The 17,535-nt window shown below is 29.8% G+C and overlaps 1 protein-coding gene across 3 annotated transcripts in view; it reads left to right on the top strand.

Moving 5' to 3' along the window:
* LOC117908962 (putative disease resistance protein RGA4) overlaps positions 1 to 17,535 on the top strand; it is an 86,694-nt gene that overhangs the window by 19,070 nt on the left and 50,089 nt on the right. For 2 of the 3 annotated variants that reach the window (XM_034822824.1, XM_034822825.1), the window contains 4 exons: positions 4,211 to 4,257; positions 5,887 to 5,942; positions 6,448 to 6,501; positions 6,616 to 6,958. The exons of the other annotated variant lie outside the window; for it this stretch is intronic. The gene's annotated coding sequence lies outside the window, so the exon portion shown is untranslated. Of the gene's footprint in view, positions 1 to 4,210; positions 4,258 to 5,886; positions 5,943 to 6,447; positions 6,502 to 6,615; positions 6,959 to 17,535 lie in introns of those variants that run through there. 3 annotated transcript variants of the gene reach the window in all.

Raw genomic sequence — 17,535 nt, forward strand, 5'->3', positions numbered from 1 at the left:
CTAAACAGACCTATGGTTATGGATTTGCAAAGCTCTCTTGATTCCTTGCTCTCTGTTCTATACAACTGAATGCCCTTTTTTTTTTAGTTTTCTTGAGACTGCACCTTTTATATCAATCAGAAGCCTCTAACTAACTAACAAATACTCTCATCCGTTATTTTCTCAGCCAGCTTTATTATTTGCTAGTTGAGCTTAGTCAAAGCCTTGCCACTTGTCACTTGATAGTTGGCAAACTCTATAAATGTGTTAAGAGCATTATACTCTATTTTCTATAATGTTGTTTACTTGTCATATGTATTAATTATTTTATTGCAAATATATTTGTTGCCAAGTTAAAGCAAAAGATGAAAGTGAGGATTTTTCATGGACCAATGCCTCTCTCAATTGCTGCCACACTTGACTTCTCTCTAAGTTGTTGAAAATTCAGAAGTGTGGTAGCATAAAGTATTCAACTCTTCAAGTGCTTTAGTGCCTTGCTACCCTTGAAGCTTTAGAAGTTGTCAATACAATTGGGGTTTCAACATGTAACCATTTTGGAAATTCTAAGAAGTGTAAGTATTATGGTTTTGCAACTTTATTAGACTAGATAGGCAACTTCAAATTGTTGAATGCCCTGAATTAAAATCACTACTAGAAAGAACCCATGAGCACTCTATAGAAACTCATAATCTACTACTGATTACTACCAAAAAGTGTTATTTTGTAGACCTAATTATAATGGTTTTAAGCACCTTTGAGTAGTAATCATATTCATTTAACCCAATTAATTCATTAAGGTCCTTAGTAATTGGTTTTAACCATTTTGTGGCAAGTTTACATGTTTTTATGAGCTTATGAATCATTTCAAGCATGCCAAATGATGGAGGAGCTACTTGGACAAGTTAAAGCAAGGATTTTGGAAGTTTACAGGCTTGAATTTCAAGTGGAAACACGAGCACAAACAAAGGGATAGCCGTTTCGCAAGGCAAGGCAAAGTACCTTGCCAAAATGCAATTTTCGCAAGGTGAAAATGCACCTTGCCAAATTTGGCAAGGTGAATTTACTCATGATGCGAAAATATGGCACTTCGCATCATGAGTAATTCACCTTGCGAAAATTTCGCAAGGTAACCTTTTACCTTGCCAATTCGCAAGTAACCTTTTACCTTGCCAAATTTCCTCTGTTTCTCCATGCACGCACCACCGACTTCCCAGATATTTTTAGCTTGATATTTTCTCGTGTAAATTCCTCTTGTAACCTTGTATTCAGTCGACATAAGGCTTTATCTTGTAATTTTGCTATATATAGAGGTGCACAACGCCTCCAAAGAAAGAAGGAGATTTTGGGGGATCGATCCTCTGTACATTAACTTAGAAATATATAAAGCTCTGTTTTTCTCTCTTCTCCGGTTCTTCCCCATTTCTATTTTCTTAGTAGCCAAACAGCCTCTGAGGACTTTTCCCTAGAGGATGATTGGCTAAAACTTTTAAGTTTCTCAAAGTATGGATGTTATGTGATGGCTTGGATGCAGTCCCATGGAAATTTCTCGCACCTGGAAGATAAGGTAGTCGTTTTTCATTAATGGTTCATTAATGCAAAGTTTGGTTTTTATTTCCTTTGGACAACTTCCAACGGCCAATACTTGATAAGCTTTTGGATTTCTATCCATTAGTTATCTCCTACGAGCTATTGAAAGGTGAGGTTTTCAATTCCAAGTTTTGCATTAATCCGTTAGAACCAATTTCAATGGCCATTGAAAGGTGAGTTTATCACCTGGAATGACTTTGAGTTGCCAATATTTGGTAAGCTTTTAGCTTTAGACCATTAGTTATCTCTTACGAGCCATTCAAAGGAAGTCTAAGGTGAATAACCATTGATGAAATTCACTACCATCTGTTTTGCCATTTTAAAGGATTAAAACTTGATTTGTTAAATCCATACCGGTTCGGGAAGCAAGCATCACCATAGTTGCAACCCCAACGCGAGGAGCCTATCCTGAGATTTCCAATTTGCATAAGAGCCAGAGCATAGCTATCCTATCTTTGAGAAACTTGTTTTTACACCCTTTCATTTTAGTCTTTAATGTTAGCTTAAATTAGTTTAAATCTCTCTAAAACATTTACATCTTCTTTTAAAGCTAACATCCATAAGAAAATCACCTATTTTCCTAATTTGAATATCACTGGTGTTTGCGAAAACCCTTCCCAGTGAACGATCCTAGAACCACTATGCTATAGTAGCTTGGCTACTTTAGTAATAGTATTTAAGGTATAAATTTTGTTGATACACCTTTAAAGCTAAGCTACCATAAGTCGCATCAACTACTCTTGCCAGTTATTAAGAATGCCAAAAGGAAAAAGTGAAGATTAACCTGAGCATGATTGATTAATAAACCATAGATGGTCTTCTTAATTCAAGTGTGTCATCTGTTATATGTTTCATGTCAGTAATCTAACATTTCTCTTGTTTCTATTGGCTCTATTTTTTTTTGAATTATTTTACAATCAATCTTCTAACAATGTTCTACTTTTTTTTTACAATTTTATTTTTTGATTCTAAAATGAATTAAGACATATAAAGAAAAAAATCACTTTGTTTGATTTTCATATATTGTATGCTTATATGTACATGTGTTAAAATCTTTTGATTTTTTATTGATTACTTTCTATTTAATTTATTAAAAGTTGTTGTTAGTATATTTGGAGGTGACTTTTTTTTTCATATGTAATAAGATACCAACAAATTGAGTGAGGAGCACATCTTACTAAGTTGCTTGTCAATCTATCCACCTTCCTAATCTCAAGATTCTTCATGTTTGAATTAAAATACCATGAAGTACAAAAACAAAAAATGATGAAAATGAGTCTTTCTCGTCATCTTTATTTTTATTAGAAGGCAATTTGTAGCATCCTCTTTCCCATTCCTAAAAAATACTATAGCTTTGTAGGTTGAGAAATTAGACATGTTTTCTTAAATGATCTTCTTGGTCCATGCATGCTTATATTTGGAAGATTTTTAAACCAAGTATTTTATGACATATATGATAGCTTTCAAGTTAATGCATAAATGGTGATGGTTAGAATGCAAAATATAGTCTATGCTCAACCTATTTATTGACAAACTACCAAGGGCTAGTGCTAAGGTAAACACCCAGCACTTGCATCATACTCTCTCTTCTCTGCCCTCTTTAGTTGTTATCCAAAGTTCATATATAATGTCTTTATCATTCAAGTTTTCATTTTCAACCACTTTTTAAAGTTTTGTCTTTTTATGGTTTATTACACGACAATCCATTTCTAAGAAATTGTTGTACTCTATTTATAAATCTTATCTTTTTGTTCTTATAGACAATAGAACAACATGGTAATCGCATGACATACAATTTGTAATAGATGTTCAACTATATATTAGGTAATCTTTAATTGCCTTGGAGTTGAAACGTTTGATGTTGATAAGGTTTGATAATTCTCGTTTTGGTGCTTTGTTGGATTTCAATTCAGGTGATTAATTGATCTTGTTATGATTCTTTGACTGTTATTATAACTATTGTGATAATCATTCTTATTTTATCATGGTAACTAACTTCATTGACTTTTTAACAATTATATCATGAGTGAAATGCCCAACCTATTATTGTTAGTATTCCATTAACATACCTTTATTGCCACCACTAATAAACATCATGTATTAATATTTATAACACGTTTCATTACTGAAATAATTTAATATTTTCAAATTTCTTTTTAAAGTGTAAGAAATAACCATTAATCTTTACAACAGCATAAGTATCATTGATTTGATATTGCTTTCTTGAGTAATTTGGCAATTTAATTATGAAGTTTAGTTGGACATTACTTGAGATTCATGTCTTATGTATATGGTCTATTTTCCAAGCTTTAATTATATTTAGTCGACTTGTAAGTGGTGTTTGTCTATGAGTTTCAACTCTTGAAAACTACTATTGGAGCCTAAGTTCACTTTCAGTAAGGAAAAAAAAAAAAAATCAACCTTTTCCTCAATTGTGTAATTTTATTCACTATTGACATGCCCTTAAATGGCTTTGCTATTATTTGTAGGGAACATTGTCAAGTTCTATATTTGTCTAGAAAGTTAGAAAAAGTATTTAATTTGACATGGTTTGGACATCTTGCTACTATCTTTTTAAATTAGTTATCAATAATTTTTCAAAGTTGACCTTTTTGTTTATCTCATACCCCTTTTATATTAAAAGGTACCGCATGGGTATTGTGTAGAGGAATCATGCCTTCTTTAATTGAGGTGAGCCTCTTGCAAAATATTTTGGGTTTGCTTTCTTTCCATTTGTTACTTCATGTCTATTTTTTGTAATCAATCAAGCAAAAGTTTCTTACTTGTAGAATGGTGACCTTCTTTCATGAATAATACTCTTTTTACTATTTTTTTTTTCTTTCTTTATTATATTCATGGATACGCTTAGAAATGAATAGTGAACCAGGTTTTTTGTTAAAAGAAATCAAATATTGGTAATTATTTAGTATCATGTTTGTAATAATCAATTATTGATTGTAAAGATACTTGGCTTAATCAATTATTAAATTAAAATCAATTTAGTACCATGACTAATACCAAAATGATAATATTTAGTCTTGTTTGACCATTAGTCACTATTCTAGAGACAAATGCTCACAAGTTTTGCATCTTTGAAGCATATGAGAAAATTTGGCTCAACTGTATCACCAACTTACAAGCTTCTTATAGTGTCCATATATTAAACCTTCGTTGTTCAGGTTTATGGTTCCTATCTCATTTTATTTATTTATTTATTTTGTTTTCATCTTTTTATTGTTTATAATTTTTTACTTGATTTGTTAATAAATTTTTAAACTTTATTGGCAATACTATTTTTTTTTTATTCTCATGTGCAATAGAATAATAAGTTGAATAAGAAGCATAAACTACTTAATTGGTATAACCGTTTACTCAATTCTCTTCTCAGATATTTTTGTTCAAGGTAATCAAAGTATCATTCTTTTTATTTTTAAAGGTACTTGAACTCAGTGAGGACCATTCCTAAAACAAGCAATAACTACAGTTGGATTACTGATATCATATCCTTGATTGACATCTATGCCATTACATTTGCATCTAAAGGATTTATGATGAAAAAAATATCTTCTTTATTTCCATTTTCCTTCCTTCTTTTGACCATAATTTGTGTGCTTATTGATAGCATTCATACCCTAATATATTTGCTAACATATATATGCATGTCATAATCTAGTGAATTTTTTAGCATAAGGTCTTAGAGTATTCACATATCTCTAGGTTCTATATATTTATAATTTTTACAACATCAAATGAAGTATATGAACCTTATCCTGAAGGTGAAGTCTCTTTAAAAGGAGTTTCAACATGTTAGCAATTACCTAACTTAATAATCTAACAATTTGGCACTATATATAATTTTGCAACTCTTTCATAAAGTAATTGTGTTACCTTTATTCACATTTTCTATCTTTATTTATAAAAAAAATGAATTGGTAATTGTGTGTCAAATCTTGCTTACAATCATTAATAGGTAGTTATACGCTAAATTAATAAAGTTATTTTACAATTGTTTCAACATTTTCTGAAAACAAAAAAAATTAATAAGTATATTTTTTCTAGATGTAATCACTACCAAGCCAATGTGAAAAGCTAAAACAATGAGGCTTACAAAACTTCAATTATGTTTTGGAGATTCATATTGAAAGTTGTAGATTATGGATGTATAGTATAGGAGTTAGATTGAGTTTATCATTCTATCTTTGACATCTTAGTTTTCTATGTATTGTCCATCATATATATTTGTCATCTATTCTTTACAACCAATTTTTTAAGGACTTCTATGATTTGTTTAAATTTATATATTTTTTTTATTTGTACTAGAACTTCACCAAGCTACAAAAGCATCACAAGTTTTGCAATTGGAGTTCATGGATCAGGTATTTTAGTAGTTTTTGTACCTGAAATTTTTTTTTTTTATGATACTAATGAGGATGTTTACCTTGATTAATTTAACACTTATATTGCATATATCTATATAGGAGTTCTATACATTTATTTAAACATTTATAGGCATAGTTATCCTCTTTCTAGCACATTCTAATGATATTTTTAACATTGATATAAATTGTTTGCTTGAAGGTTTCAACTATTGAAAATTATTATTCAATCCTAATGTTAATCTTTTTTTATAGTGGATTTCAAATAATAAATTCTTATTTGATTATTTGTAGGGAAAATAAACAACTTCTATGTTTGATAAGAAAGAAGATAGAGTAGATCAATTTCACAATATACGAATGCTATGCTTTCTATACTTTTAAAGATGATTACAATTGGCTTTATAATGGATGATGATTTTCTAGTTCTTTTTGTACTATTATATTAATGTCAAAATTTTAATTTTGATATAGTCCATAATCTCATCATATGTACCATTGACAGATTGCAATGCAAAAAGTGCAATGTGAATCTCAAAGATGATTATTATGTTGAAAAGTAAGTTCCATGTGTTTTATTTAATCGGGTTATTTTCTCTAGGGATAGTTTTATCCTTTTTATTCTTAAAGGCTCAAATCATCTTAAGTTTATTTTTTTCTCTTATTTCAATAGGTGTGGCCCATGTAGGAGAAATTTCTTTGGATGAAGGGTGAAGAAGAACAAGTGTATTTAACTTGTTATAGTTGTAAACTAGAAGACAACCTCACATTTCAGAACCTGCATTGCATTATTTCAACAAAAATTAAGAGAATTGTTGACTGAGAAAGGAATGATGGATTCAAAATTCTCCATAATCTCCATTGTTAATGTTTTTGAAGATTTTGTTTAAAAGGCCGAACAATTGAGCTTAGCATGTCCTTGAAATGTATTTGTTTTATGAACCAATGAAACTTGGTTCAAGTCTCTATAAGTCATATACAACACATTTTCCCTTTAATATCATCTCATCAATTTTTGTTTCCAAGCTTTTTGTCAATTATATTTTTTAATCATTTCTATTGTTTTTTGGTTTTTTGATGGCTTTGTTTCTATTTTCAATACTTGAATCCAATGTAAGGTGTCTGTATTTTAATTTTATAATTTTCTTTATTATTTTGCTTTTTTTTTTTATGGTGTTTCCTTTGTAATCACTTACTAGATTCATACTTCTAAGAAAACATGTTGATGATGATGAAAACATGTTTCTATAGAAACACATTATGAAAATCTCTTATGCTTCTATTAACCTAAAATGATGATATTGATAAAAAGTGTATTTATTATCATATTGCATTACAAGTTTACTGGTGGATCATTCTTAACAAGTACATCTTAGCTAAAAGTGAAAAAATGTTTCTCTTTTCACATGCCTTCACTACTATTTTAATTGCTATCTTAATATGTTATGGAAAAACCATGGCAAATAACAATAATAAGGAGAAGAAATAAAAGAACAAAAATATAAAACTTATAAAGTAGGACGATCTATGTGGTTTGGCATAAACCTACATTTTTATGTGAAAATGAAGAAGAACCTCCACTATTATTAAAGGAGATTAAAATCCTAAAGCTTTCAAATCTCATGATTACACTAAAAATGGACTCTTTTTTTTTTAATCCAAATCTCTTCCTAAGAAAAATCTTATAATATGATATTTCCTTTATACTAAAAGAAAATTATCTTATATAAATATATCACAATAGGAAAATATTAAAGACTTATAAATTGACTCAAAACAATTTGAAATATTTTTCAACAATCTCCACATTGGCTCAAATTCTCAATATTCAAATAAACTCAAAAGTCTTCCATGTTACTTTGCTCTTATACACCCTTAAGGGGACTTCAAGTAATGTCAATACCAATTAAGTCTAAGCAATGCATAAACTTAATCATAGAAATAAGTTTAGCCATCATATCTATAAAATTATCAACTATAGGGATCTTTTTCATTACATTAGCACCTTGTTCAATCACATCTCTAATAAAATGCATTCTAACATCAATATGTTTGGTTCTCTCATGTAACATATGATTTTTAGTCAAAAGTATGTCACTTGGCTACTGTCAGCCCCTTAGCCTTTTGACTTAACCATGGAGGAATAGGCCTCATGGGTAGGCTTTGCACCCATGAAAGTCGAGGATGAAAGCAAGGAAATCTTGGAGGTTTGGTGGTTCAAACTCTAGGGGCCATGTCAGGAGGCCGTGGGCGGGCCAGACACGCACCGCGCGTGCACCGTGGGCGAGCCAGACACGCACCGCGGGCAAGCCAGACGTGCACTGCGCGTGCATTGCGGGTGAGCCAGACATGCACCGCGTGCGCAACAAATGAGCATTGCGCACGCACCTGACTTAGGTGGTGCAGATGAAGGCTGAGGGACTTGAAATTTTAATTTATAATTATTTATTATTCCATTATGTCTCCTCAGGCATATTGATGTCTCCTCTAGAAACAATGAAAACGGCCCGTATTGCTCTTTAAGGGGAAGGAGGGGGGAGGGGGGGTAGGTGACTCAAAGGAGGAATCCACCAAGAGAAGCCTTGACCGCACCAAGGGGGCACCATGGCATGGCCTTGGGAGTGCCTAGGACACATGGACGCAACTCGAGCACACACACATGGGCTCCACGACATGTGTGGTGTGCACCCCGTGGCCACAACGGCACAGGGCCTAGCGCGGCCTACCCCCTTCCCGCGCAAGCACGAGGGCGCCTAAGCCTTGTGCGGTGAGCTAGCTGATGAAACCATGGGCAAAATGTCATGGTCTAATGGCTCCAAACAATGCCCTGTGCACCAAGAGGGATCAGCCATGGGCGCAATGCCATGGCTCGTTGTTGGGAAGCTGGGAAGCAAGCAACAAGCCCAAGCCATAGGCACCTAAACATGGCATGGGCTCACACATTAGTGTGGGGAAGGCACATTGATACACTAGATGCTTGGTCAAATGGTTCGTGTACACTACCTGACTCAGAGGGCCTTGATTAAAGACATGCTGATGGGCACCCGGTCACAAAATGCACCTTGCGAGGAAGGAGTCAGCTTGTTAGGGTGACTTTTCAACAGCTTGACGAGCAAGACCTGAGGAGATGGCAATGCAGCTAGCTAGTGGCAGTTAGCTCAGACAGCAAGTAACCAAGTCAAGCCATCATTTGACCTGTAGTTGGCTGAGGGATGATGGCTGGTGCAAGTGGGTGGCATGTGCAGGCCACTATCTGGGTGGTGGTGGTTATGCAAGGCAATTGAGGGCGGTTCTGGCCAGTTGCATAACCACCAAGTTGGCTCCAACATTTGAATTTGGAAATTCAAATTTGTAACTACAGTTTGAGTCTTTTAAAAGGGCTCCTACAGCCTTGAAACAAAGAGAGAGTTTGGGGAAAGGGTTCCTTCTCGTATGCTTGGGTGAGAGCATTGTACTATGGTTCAAGAAACGATTTTGTCTTATAAGAGTGAAATAATACAAGTTGGGAAATGATTCCCATAACCTCGTGTGTGTCCCTGTTGCTTTGTTCTTTCTGTGTTTTACTCTGTTTTTCTAAACATTAGGAATGAAGGTTGGCTAAGGAAGGGTCCTTAGCATCATGCACTCATGAAAAATTAAGTGAGATATTCAGGGTTGTGACAGCTACCATGATAACAATAATCAATGATTGGAACCAAATAAGTACATTTTGTGTGCCTAAACTTAGGCATTCATGTTTAATATCCAATTCTAGTTTCATCCCTTTACTCATTTTATTCCTAAGTCCTTAATTTTGGGTTTAATGTATTTTTTAAATATTTTCCTTCTTTTTTGGTATATTTATATCACATTTTTGCTAGCCATTATATTTTTCATGTATTGGTTGCTAATTTTACACTCCATGGTTGTCACATCATCCAACTAATGGTTGTTACATTATCCAACTATGGGCTGCCACATGCTCCAGCTACCTTAGCCTCCTTGCCAAGTATTTTCCATGCCAAAAAAAGATTGACAACTATTTTAATTGGTTGGTAAAGTTGAGAAAAGCTTCCACCAACCTCGCCATTAAGTTGTGCTCCTTGCTCCAATTTCTAATTTTGCTTCCTACCCTCTTGTGGAGTTAGTGTGGAAATGACTTTATACAAGGGAGATGAAGGTTGGTTTTAAGTAAGGTAGCTTATTTGTAAACTTGTATTTCCTTTATTCAGGCGGTAGTTCTCATTTCTTAGCCTTGATTTTCAATTTTGATCCTCTTGTCTTGCTACTATGAGTGGCCAACATCCAAACCAAGGAAACATTTTTTAAAAAAATATTAATATTAATATTCAAATAAAATCATATATTTATATTCCTTAGCACATTTATAGGAAGAGAAATATTTGGGCACTAGGCCTAGTTCACTTTTTATAATTATAAATATCATAAAAATATGAATATTAATATCCTTATCCTCATAAAAGCATAATTAATTTATTTTTAAAAAAATTAATAATAATAATAATAATTACTAGTACGATTTTATTTCAAATGGATTTTAAAATAAATAAAGTTTAATTTTTAAGGTATACATGCATAAGTTTTTCATTACATATATACATTCAATACTTAATTAGTAATAGTGTATTCTAATTTTTTTTTTTATCTAGTCTATCACTAATTAATCAATTTTTTGGAATTCTAAATTGTTCTTAAAAATTAAAATATTCATTAAAGAATTGAAAGTGTTTATTATGTTTAACTTAATTTAAATTTATTTATCTAGTGAGAAAATTCATAAAATATAGTTTTATGTATAAAGGAAATAGTAACGACTTTACATTTAACGAATCTTTTATTTTATATTGATTCATTTAATAGTCTATTATCTTGTAGTGATTATATATATATATTAAAAATTTATTAAACTCATTAATAAATTCAATACAAAGTTTTACTTAATTTGAAATTCAATCTCTCTAGTGAAAAATTTGAAAAAATATTATTTTGTGAAAAAAAATACAATAAAATCATTTTAAACTAATTTTTATCCATATATTTTTTGTATTTATTAGTTTATTATTTGATTTTTAAATTAATTTTAAAAATTATTAGACTTATTAATGAATCCAATACATTTTTTTTTTTTTGTGTAATTTATTTATCATACTATCAAACAAACTTTTATTATTTAGTAAAAGACCTCTCAAAAGATGTTTTTTTTTTCTAAATAAAAATAAAAATAATATTCTAAACGATGTTTGATTTGAGAATTTTTTTTAAAAATAAAAATTATTTTAAATTATGTCTACATAATTGTTGCAAATTTATTTCTTTTTCCATTATCATTTTCATTCCTACCTAACATTGAAATGAAAACAAATAATCAATCAAACCTTACAATTATTCCTGATGCCCTCTCTAGAAAAAAAAATGCAAAACATTTAATTTTTCTAATCATCGGTCATCCATACATAGAAAAATCTATGTGTGATCTTAACCCAGAAAAGATATTGCATCTAATCAAATTCAGTAGACATGATGATATCTATACTATTTTAAAAAAAAATTATATTCATATTTATGTCAGAAAATAAATTTTTTATTTTTTATTTTTAGAACATTAAACTTTTTAAAAGTCCTTTCTGGGATATTTTCTAGCTTTTTCCTTTTACTAATTTTTGCTATTCAAACAAATCTTAAGAAAGGAATTAAACCTGGACACAATTGAAGAGCTTGGCATCCTTGTTTTTAGATTCCAAAGCATATATAGAGATTGGGGTAAAACACCTTGTACCTAAGAAAAAAAAAAGGAAAAAAAAAAACCACAACAAAAAATTAACCAAAAATCAGAAAATTAACTGGAATAAAAAATCAAGAAAATATTTTTCTAGGTTAATAATTAATTATAATGAAATCAAAATCAAAAGAAAAAATACATACTTCTTCTTGGCTTTGCCTACACTGAAAGCCATGAAAGAATTGGGAAAGCAGTAAAGAACAAGAACAAGAACAAGAACCACATCCATATTCTGGGGGAAGCAAATCCTCTGCTGCCTTCTTCAGATTGAAGGCAACTAATAAACGGGTTGAGGGGTTATGAGTTTGACTTGGTTGAGTTTGAAGCTACAAAAATAAGAAGAATGGTAGTAATTTTGGAAGCATTTCTAACTCTTCTATAACTCGAAAGATAAAAATTTTAAGTGTTAAAAATGTTAAAAGAGCTTTTTAGAATCACTCCCAAATGTACTCTAAATTATTTATGACTTGATGTCACCTTCACACTCATTTTCCAGTGTCATTTAATTTTGGTGTTCCCATATTGAACATTCAGGGTAATGTAATATTCAAGCCTTCACATTTTGCCTTCACTAACCTTTGAATTTTAATTAAATTCTTTGAAGGATATTTGACCACTTCATTGTCCAAAAATGCTTATATTGCCTTTTTTTTTTTGTCTTTTTCTACAATTCCAATTTTTCTATTTTTCTTTTATTTATTCCTATTATTATTTAGGCTATTATTTACAATATTCTAAATATTATATTTATAATTGTTAATAGTATAATTACTCTTTTTCATTTATTTGTCATTTATATTGCTTATCTTATCTTTATTCATGAATAAGACTCAAAAACTGCAAAAAGCATTAATAAGTAACAACTAAACTTCAAAGTGATAATAAAATTCAACTACATTGATATTACAATAATACAAATGAAATATATAGCAACCAGCCCTTAAAGGGGCTTTTAAGAGATAATGAGTCTACTTGAGATTGAAATTTAAAGTAGAATCACCATCTCTATAGATAAATATAAAGCCTAAAAAGAATAGAACATCACTAAATAATATTAATAAAGCAACAACTAGATCAATGGATAGTGAAAATAAAGGTTTACAAGATGAGTCACATAAGTAAGAACAACTAAATTAAGAAATGAATTACATGTCTGACAGATCTAATGAGGGAAAACATTGGATCTAGGTACCCAATGACTGGCTCCTTGAAGTTGACCTACCTCCTCAAGAGGTACATAGGAGTCCTTACTTGAAAAATATTAAAATCTATAGGGTGAACATAAGATCTAATAAATAGGCACGATATGCAGATGTTAGGATAGTCAGTCCAAGGGAAAAAAATAGTTCTAAAACATATCACGTAATAATTTTGGTGTATTATGAGAGGAAAATTGATTTGTGAGAACTATACTTTATGAATAGAAATGTGAGGAAGAGTGAAAAACATTCAGTAGAGTAAGAGGGCAAACAGTTTAAGGTAGTCATACAAAGTGTGGGGAAATAGATGTATCTATTTTTGTCCCTTACAATATTTTTTATTATATAGTGAAATATTATCTTTCAAATATGGAAGTAAGCATGGTTAGGTGTACCATGTTAAAATCTTAAGTATTTGTTTTATTTTGTGTTCTTCCATTAATATATTTCAATATTAGAGCTTCCATCAACTCAACAATTTATTATACTATGAATTGTCATAAGTGAATATATTTTTATATTAGAATAAACCATTTTCTTAATTATAAGTATATTTGAATATTTTACTAAACTATTTTAAAATAAAAATATAGTAAAAAAAATTAATATATATAATAATAACATGATAAATAACATATCCCAAACCAAATGCAACATAAATTTCTAGAGTGTCTCTTCTTTCTTAGTTCTCTATAATAATATTGTCATACCCATTGTTTAAGCTATAAATTAACATTTTATGTTCTTTGAAACATATGTATTACCAACTCAATATAAATAGCTACGAAGACATATTTCTCATTTTCCCAATCAAAAAGCATTGTGAGTTGAAACCTTTTTGTTTAGAAAGTTAACTTGCAATGTTAATATTATTTTTTTATATTAGCCCCTTAGGAATACCATTGCCTTTCACCACACTTTTAGTTTTTTTTTTTTTCAATATTCTTTTTTACTTCTACACTAGAATTTATGTAACTTCTTGTTCTTTATTTATTTTTTTTTTTTGCAATATTTTCTCTTAAGTCTACCTTACACTTCTTATTACCTCTCATATGTATATTTTTTTGTTTTTTTCAAATACTTGGTTGCTTCTCTATTACAATTCATTAACTTCCTCTCCTTTTATTTATTTTTATTTTTTGCAAAATTCTTTCTTAAAATACATAAATTCATAGTTTTTATTTTAAAAGTATCAAGTAAAGAACATAGACCTACTCAAACACCATTGTATAATACCCCTAAAATTTCCAAAAATACTTAAAATTTCATAAATTCTCTACAAACTTATCCCTAATTAGATGTTATTACATTAAATATATCTAATTCACTCTAAACACATGATTGATAATAATACAAAAAACTAAAACAATATTAATATGCAATTTATTATTTTTCAACACACTGTAATAGTTCCCAAATATTTTCAAACATTAACTAACAAACCTAAATTTATTCACTCAAAATACATAACTAATAACAATGGAGAACTAAAAAAAAAAAAAATTATAAATATAACAATTTTATACTTTGAATACAATTCAATAAATCCTAAATTTTTAAAAACATTTAACTAATAAACTTAACCATACTCAAATATTATTGTATAACATCTCTAAAAATTTCAATAATTTATCAAATGTGCAGACTACACTCACCGGTTTAGCAGAATCACTTGCTTCTTTTGTTGGTAATTGGGATTTTTGCTCAGTAGCTTCGCTTTCCTTTGCTTCACTTTCTTCTGCTTCACTTTTTTCTTCTATTCGCAATAGGCATTTTTGTTTTTTCGTCACTTTTTTTTAATCTTTTTATCAAATCACTCTTCAATGAACTCATTGTTTCCTTCGTGCTTGAAGACACAATATGAGATAACTTGAAAAAAATAGAATAACAATTCTTCTAAGGATTCAGAATGAAACAAAGGATGAAATGATAGACGAGAAATTTTCTAGGGTTTTTGAAGGAAATATGAGATTTTCGTTTTGTGCATCAAAGGAAGATAATGAAATAGAAAAAGACGATGAAAGATGAAGACTCGTTCTATAAATGAAGCGAAAGAGGATATGAGCTTTCCTTTTTGTGCACCAAAGGAAGATAATGAAGTAGAAGAAAATGATGATAAATTTTTTTGGAAAATATGAGAAGTCGTTTTGTAAATGAAGCAGAAAAGGAAAAGTTGTAAGTGTTGGAGAGAAAAACGAAGAAGGGCATTTTTGTCTCAATCAACAATTTTGTTTTGTTTTTTAACCGATGGGTTATATTTGCAAATATGGGGGTTATTTTGACCCCTTTAACCAAATAGCCCTCTTTTTTATCAAGTTACAACTTTAAATTAGGTGTAAAAAGAAATTTTGATATGGTAGATACTATACAGTTATATATTGAAATTCCATGGTTCATTAGATAAACCATCCTTGAATTTCTTCGGTTTCAATCAAGATGATAGATCATCCTTCCATAGAGTGACCTGATATGACATTGATTTTCTAGGGCTTCAAACATGAAGGGTGTCAATGACTAAGAACTTCGTTTGATTGCCAAGAAAATGAGGAAAAAAGCCCTCAAATAAAATATAAAAACAATTCAGAATTTCAATTTTACATTGTTAGGGACCCCAAAAATGGGAGCATTCACTTAACTGAGCCTAATCCAACCACCTGCCTTAGTTCAATTCAGTCCCCACTTTCTAGAAACCAAAACAATATAAACAATTATGTGTTTGGCTACTCAAAAAGCATAGGACAAGTAAAGAAAAGGACAGTGCCTCCTCGATTAAACAGTTTTTTTTTTCCTTTTCTTTTTCTTACATTATCTTTTTTCGGCAACCAAACAAAACTTTTTAATTGAGCATTGTTGTATACAATTTAGATTTCTTTCCCTTGGTTTCTCCGCAACCAAACAGAATTTTTCTCAATTGAGCGAGGGTCTAGTATATCTTTCGTTTTCCTGTAACCAAACAGAACTTCCCTTGTTATTATTATTATTTTTTTTATCTTTTCTTTGAATTTCTTGGAAACCCAACGGAGTTTACTTCTGGTGCAATCGTGCAAGAAAATGGTTTTACCTAATCGCAGTTCATCGAACTAGCTGAAGCACCAGAGGCTTAAGAAAAAGAGACCAAGCTTTGTTTGTTAGACCCCCTATGTGAGTACGCAAAGTAAGAAGAATTGAAGCTGAAATTAGGCAGCTTCCAAACACGTCCCAGGAGTTGGTTTTAAAACCCATTTTTCCCCCTTTTTGGTTGCAATCAGTCTGCAAAGATGCCATTAAAAAGTTACTGCGGTTGGTTGCATGAACAAGAAAATGAAAAAAAAGAAGTTAAAACTAATTAAAATTATTTAATATTTACATTGAAGAGTAAAAATAATTACAATATATTTAAATAAACACATAAAAATAATAATTTATTAATTTTAAATCTATTTTTATAATTTTCAATTTTTCATTTATTTTATTCCCTCTAAGCTTTCTAACTAAGGTCATAATTTGGACAAATTGTTGGATTCATAGCTAATTTAAATAATCTAATAGAGATAAATAAATAATTAATTTAAGTTCAACCCAACCTCTAAGCTTTCTAACTAGGGTCATAACTTGAACAAATTGGATGGTTATCATACAACTTGGACAAATTGGTGGGTTCATAGCTAATCTAAATAATTTAATAGGGATTAATAAATAATTAATTTAAGTTTAGCCCAACCTCTAAACAGAGGTATTTAATTCAAGCTCAACCAACTTCATTTCTTCGAGCTCTAGTTGATGAGGTTAAACTTGGGTTAGCCCCTGATTGTATAATTCAAAATCCATGTAGAATGTTTTTTAATAAAAAAAAAATTTATATACTTATATCAAATTTTAAATAGTAAGTAGGACAAAAATTTTAAATAACAAAAAAAAAAAAAAAACAAAGTTATATATCTTTTTTAAAAAGTGAAAAAATATATTAAATAATATAATTTGATTTTTTTTTTATATAAAAATTTAGAAAGAATAAAATTATTATATAAAATAACATATATTGGAAATATTATAAAAAAATTAAAAGTTTGTTCAATAGTTATTCAAATAAGTGTTTCTATCCCTAATTTAAACTTTGGTTTCAATCTAACTCGAACTGAATTTGAGTTGAAAAAGTTTAACTTGAATATTAAAAATAATTGTCTAAACACGATCAAATATCGGATTGGATTCAACCAATCTGCCAAAGTTGTACTCCTACCAAGAACCATACACAATAATAACATTTTAAGCTATTTTTTGTTCTAGGAAACTACTCAAAAAGGAGAAATAAAGAAAAAAAACTGATTTTATATGTATAATTAAAATTAGTTAAATTTTATATATTTTAAAATTATTTAATTTTTTTTATATGGAAAAGAAAAAAAAAAGAGTGAAATAAGTTTGAAAAAACAAGTAAAAATGATTTGTTAACTTTAATATTTTTTTTCTTTTCTTTTCTTCTATTTTTTTCTTTTTAGTTTATTTTTCTCAAAATTTTCAAAAATAATAATAATAATTACAGAATAGGAAAATCAATTTTAGAACTTTCTTATATGATTGCATTAGTTTTTGTAAATAATAATTTTATTGAATGTTAAGAGAGTGGTATTAAATG

Source organism: Vitis riparia, chromosome 19 (genome assembly GCF_004353265.1).
Source record: "Vitis riparia cultivar Riparia Gloire de Montpellier isolate 1030 chromosome 19, EGFV_Vit.rip_1.0, whole genome shotgun sequence".
NCBI lineage: Eukaryota > Viridiplantae > Streptophyta > Magnoliopsida > Vitales > Vitaceae > Vitis > Vitis riparia.